The sequence below is a fragment of the Otolemur garnettii genome, unplaced genomic scaffold (genome assembly GCF_000181295.1).
Source record: "Otolemur garnettii isolate 467f Iridium unplaced genomic scaffold, OtoGar3 scaffold00023, whole genome shotgun sequence".
In the NCBI taxonomy this organism is placed as follows: Eukaryota; Metazoa; Chordata; class Mammalia; order Primates; family Galagidae; genus Otolemur; species Otolemur garnettii.
The window spans coordinates 4,218,903-4,224,786 of NW_003852418.1; the positions used below are offsets into that span (position 1 = coordinate 4,218,903).

A 5,884-nucleotide genomic window follows, 5' to 3' on the forward strand; every position below is an offset into this window, starting at 1 on the left:
TTCGAACCTGCCACCCTTGGTGCATGTGGCCAGTGCCATAACCACTGTTAAAGGTGCAGAGCCCAAACTTAACTTTTTAACATGCATCATCTCCTGCTTATATAATCAGCCCTCCACATCCTTGGATTTAACTAACTACACATCAAATAATTAAAAAAAAAAAAAAAAAAGACTGGTTGGCGCCTGTGAGTCAGTGGGTAGGGCGCCAGCTCCATGTACCAAGGGTGGCAGATTCAAACTTGGCCCCGGCCAAACTGCAACAAAAAAATAGCCAGGCATTGTGGTGGGCGCCTGTAGTCCCAGCTACTCAGGAGGCTGAGGCAAGAGAATTGCCTAAGCCCAAGAGTTGGAGGTTGTTGCAAGCTATGACGCCACAGCATTCTACCAAGAGCGATAAAGTGAGACTCTGTCTCTAAAAAAAATAATAATAATTTAAAAAATTTAAAAAGTAAAAATAACAATACAACAATAAACATAATACAAATTTTAAAAATACAGTGTAACAATTATTTATACAGCATGTACATTACATTAGGTACTTTAAGTTCTAAAGAGGATTTAAAGTACACAGGAAGATGCACACAGGCTGTATGCAAATACTATACCATTCTATATAAATTTGAGCATCCTCAAATTTTGCCGATGTGCTGAAACCAGTCCCACCTCTACAAACTGGGAAGAGTCTGTCCTGAAACCATTCTCCAGCGGACACCCAGAGATGACTATGTTTACATTACCTTCCAACCATCAGCTCAAGCACTCAGAACCGGGAGAGGGGGGGCATAATTTCAGGTTTTTCTAGATACAGATGACCAATTTGGAAGACAGCCATTGTCAAAACTGCCGCTCTGGGTATACATAAGCAGAATGAGACTTTTACCTTCAGTCCAGGCACCCTTTCCTCAAGATGCTAAATTTGAAAATAAAGCTCTTTATTGGTGGCAATATAAGCCCAGGCTAGTAATAAAATGAAGTAAATAAAAGTCAAGAAACTCTCTTGCTAGACTGAACATAAAATCCAAATATCAGTTCTTAAAGACTCAGTACAATCCTTGAGGAGTTGGTGACAAAACTGGGTATCACAGGCAAGTGATAAAGGCAGCCCTCAAAGAGAAAAATACAAAATAACAACACTCCAAAGGGCTGACGGACTGCATCAGATTCACCTTTGAGGCCCAAATACCTAGGACAGACCAAGAACACATAGCGGTAAGTACAGTATGCACAGACATGTGATGGTCGGCCAAGCACTTGCACTGCCTCTCTGTATGGGGGATCCACTGGCTAATTTCCTCACTCATACTATGTTCTTTCCCTCCACCCGCAAATGACTTAAGGGTCAAAAAGGACAAGGAAACGATTTTTAAAAAGGAATCACTCTGGGTTCTCAGCCTTCTGTGTTACGCTTCTGCAGTTAAGTCCTGTCTTAGCCAAATCCTCTCCATATACCAGGGTACTACCAGCCATTCAAAGCACCGAAAACCACCTTATACCCTACCTATCTGGAGATATCAAGCTCTGTACACAAAAGTAGCTAATTCCAAATCTACTACTATTATTCACATTTAACATTTAAGTTTTAAACAGCTGGCTCTACTTTAAAATTCTCTCTAGATCCTTTTGCAGTCCATGAGCGTGACGACAGGTTTTTCATGCGCATGCGTGAGATGGCCTCCCACAAATCCTGTTAGGATGGCAGCACAGCACCCATCTGACATGAAAATAAACAAATACATAATTCACTCTAAAGTCTATCCACAGTATAATGCCAGAGTTTCTTAACAACCTCTACTTTCTCTGAATGCTGTTTCTTTCTAGATTCCGTATCCACCATCTAGATCCAGATTTGACCAACTTAATGGATTCCTTAGATTCTGCCCCTAGACTGATCTACCCATGAACAAACCACAGTATGGAGCTGCTTCTGCTTACAGCTTTTAAAAGCCACACACTGAGTCTCTCTTATCACCACCGGTTCCTCAATCGAAGTCTCTAGCTCCCATTACCACTGACTCCTACGTGAGAGTTACTGTGGGCCTCCAAGTCTCTTAAGAAAAAAGGGATCTGGTGATTTATAAGCTGCTGGGAGAAGAAGGGTAAGCCACGACAAAGATAAAAGCAAGGGCAATGCTTACAGAGAGCAACGGCATTTAATTTAGACCAAGAACAAAGCGATAACTGGGAGGCCATAAAAAAGATCAGAAGTTGCTGTTCAAAGACTTGATAAGAAGAACCACCGCAAAATGAAGCACAAGTTGCTCTCCAGAAGGCCTCAGAGCTAACAATGTGATTTCTTCTCCCCAAAGAAAGGGAGTCTGACAATTAATATTTTTGTTAAATGAACTAAGATTTCTTTTTAGACATTAAGTTAATCAAATGGTTTTTATTTTATTTTTTTTTTTATTGAATGGTAACTATGTACATTAATGCACTTCTGGGATACAGTGTGGAGTTTTCACACCCAATCCGAAATACTCCCATCTAACTGGTCAGCACAGCCTTCATGTCATTTTCTCAGTTATTGTTTTAAAACGTTCACATTCTACTCTTAGAAAGATTCACTTGTACCCCTGTAAGATAAACCTCAGAAGTGATCCCTCCAATCTCCCTCCCTCCACCCATTCTCCTCTCCCTCCCCTCTCCCTCCCCATATTCTTAGGCTATTTGGTTATAGCTTTCATATAAAAGGTATAAATTAATTTCATAATAGGGGTGTGTACATTTTCCTCCATTCTTGTGATACTTTGCTCAGAAGAACATTTTCCAGCAACAAATGGTTTTTAAAAATAAAAGTTTGAGATATCCTGAATTATTATTTATTTTTTCTATTGTACACTGAATCTTTTTTACTATTTGAACCAGGTTGTGCCACATTCTGACTTTTTCTGAAGTAATAATATACACTATATTACAAAGTAGAGCTCTTCACGGACTGCGCACAGCTTTGCAACCAACACCTACTTCCACAAACAGAACACTCTTAGCACTTACAAATGCCCATCTACACTCCTTTGTGGTCATTACTGCTTTCCCCCCAAAGCCTGACTTCTCACGGTATAGATTAGTTTTGCCATTATGTAGCCCGCACTCTGGTATTCAGCTTCTGCGTCAGTTATCTACTCATTGCCTCCTAACTCCAAACTCACCCTTCAGTACCAGCTCTGCAGTAAGTGGGCTGGACCTGCCAGCTTTTCTCCTCTACAGAGTGTGATACTAAGCTTGGTCAGCAGAGGGAGCTTGAGGGACACTGTCGGCGGAAAGCGCGTGTCTTCCGGTTGAAGAGCGCAGTGCCTTCCTGCTCTTGCTTCCCAGTCACCAGCGAGTACATGTGGGGACATGCGGTGGTCTCTGTCCTAGTCCCATGCCCAGAGCATGGGGTCCCTCAGCAGCCACACAGCTGTCACAGGTGGCTTAGTGACCACCTTCCCTTGGTCCTCCAGACACAGACTCCAGGCCTCATGCATACGATAGCATCCCGGAGGGCTGTTTCCGCAGCTGCCCACACCGCCTCCCACTGCGTGCCTGCTCACCGGACTTGCTCCTATGGCCTTCTCGGTGTGGACACTGCATCGCAGTGGCACCCCACCTCCCTTTCTGCGGGCCTACCTACTGGCCTGGGTTCACCCAATCCCAGAGATTTGTTTCCTGTATACTTGTCCTCTGACCCTGGCAACCCAGAGAACTTCTGTGCTGCCCAATGAGCTACAACCACACCTTGTCCAGTGAAATGTGAGCCCTAGCCCTGGGAAAAGGCCCTCTGCCCTCCCAATCCATCCGGAGTATAAACGATTTTCTGAAGTTATTTAACTTCAATAAATAGCAGAGCTTAGACTTGTTCCCAAGACAGTTAGATTCTAGAGCCCAAGATCTTTCTGTTAACACCAATCTGGATGAGATTGAAGACACTTCATCAGACTCTAATTCTATGAAGAGAGTGAAGATTCCATTACCCAATAGAGTGCCTGGCACATAGAAGGTGCTCTGTAAGTATCCATTCAATTAATGGAGATCCTGGCATTGGAATAACTCTTTATATGCAACCTAAAGTCATAAGTTCAGCAATCTTTAGCCTATATAATGAATGTTACATGACAACCCTACCTGAAAAAATATGATACTGCAGGTTATCTTGACATTAAAGGATATAAACTCCCACACCAAATGAAGAGGAGGCACTGAATTCTGAAAGTTTCAAATTTGGAGTAGGTGATAACAATTATCTGTGACCCAAGAAAAGGAATGGAGGTGCGTCATCTAATAAGAAAGATGGGATGGCTCGGCGCCCATAGCTCAGTGGCTAGGGCACCAGCCACATACCCAGAGCTGACGGGTTCAGCCTGGGCCTGCCAAACAACAATAACAACTACAACAAAAAAATAGCCAGGCGTTGTGGCGGGCACCTGTAGTCCCAGCTACTTCGGAGGCCGAAGCAAGAGAATCGCTTAAGCCCAAGAGTTTGAGGTTGTTGTGAGCTGTGACGCCACAGTACTCTACCGAGGGCAATATACTAAGACTGTCTAAAAAAAAAAAAAAGGAAGATGGGACCAGTACATAAAATAACTGGAGAATAATACAATATCAACAAAAACAAAACAAAAATAAACACTAAGACCCAACCCTAAAAAAACTAAGAGCTATGCAAGCTAAGAGACTGCATAGCAATGGAAGTTTGAAAGCTATTTCTCAAAGCACAGAGAATATGCAGGTCTGAAGAGAAGACCAAAAAAAAGCCTGGGAGTTTACTCTACATTTCACCACTTGACTTGGGGAGGGCTCTTTGATCACAAGGCAGCCATAGAGAAATTAGCTCAGGTAATGGCAACTACGCAGATATACCAACTAGCTCCAAGCTTGGGGCCTGATAGGCCATAAGAAAATGGGCAGAAGTGGGTTCCGGATGTAGCTGAGCACAAGAGTAAGAGCAAAGGGCCCATCAACTCAATGTTCAGATAGATAGTGGATCTAACTTTCTGCTAAATTCCGGTCGGCAATACCCTCAGGCAAGCAAATGTTATTTTAACAATTGCTACATGGGGAAGGAAGACAAAGGAGAGAAAGGAAAGAGGGAGGGGGAGAGGAAGGGAGGACAGAGAGTCAGAGAGACAAACCATCTAAAATGTAAATGGATGTACTTCTCTGTGTGTTGTTATTGTTCAATAAAAAGTCTACCCTGGGAAAAAACTGGGCTGTTCTCTCTCCAAGACTATCTGAAGCTTTAAGTTGCCAGGATGAGTCCTACCTATTCTTTGGAATAATGAAATCATCCCCCAGTTTTTTCTTCTCTAGGATAAATACTCCCAGTTTCTAATCAAATATTAGTCACTCACATATTTTCTGCTGTCTCCTGTGCCTTTTATGTCTCCTTAATTTGTAAAATTAAAGATACTCTTATCAGGTTAGTATCAACTCTTATAAATATGCTTTGAAACCTAGTTAAACCTCCTGGTGAAATGCTAACAGCACTTCCCTTAAGAAACTGGGAACAGTGTGGCTCCTGTGGCTCAAAGGAGTAGGGCGTGGGCCCCATATGCCAGAGGTGGCGGGTTCAAACTCAGCCCCTGCCAAAAACTGCCAAAAAAAAAAAGAAAAGAAAAGAAAAGAAAAAAGAAACTGGGAACAAGGCATGTGCCATCTATCAGTGTGGCTCTGGATCTTCTAGAGAATATAGGGAAAGAGTAAGACATATATAAACTGGAAAGACACAAAATTATTGTTTATAGATGTGACTGGTTATCTTGTAAATAAGCCCTTAAGAAACAACTAGAAAACCATGATAACCAAGAAAAAGACTTTATGAGTTGACCAGTAAAAAACAATTTTGTACAGGCTCAGCACCCATAGTTCAGTGAGTAGGGCACCAGCCACATACACCAAGGCTGGTGGG

At 42.5% G+C, this 5,884-nt stretch overlaps 1 non-coding gene across 1 annotated transcript; it reads left to right on the forward strand.

The window, feature by feature from the left end:
• The first annotated feature begins 1,614 nt into the window (after positions 1–1,614).
• Positions 1,615–1,717, forward strand: LOC111724474. The gene has a single exon (XR_002772775.1). It is a non-coding gene; the product is annotated as a small nucleolar RNA U13 (small nucleolar RNA).
• Positions 1,718–5,884: the final 4,167 nt, after the last annotated feature.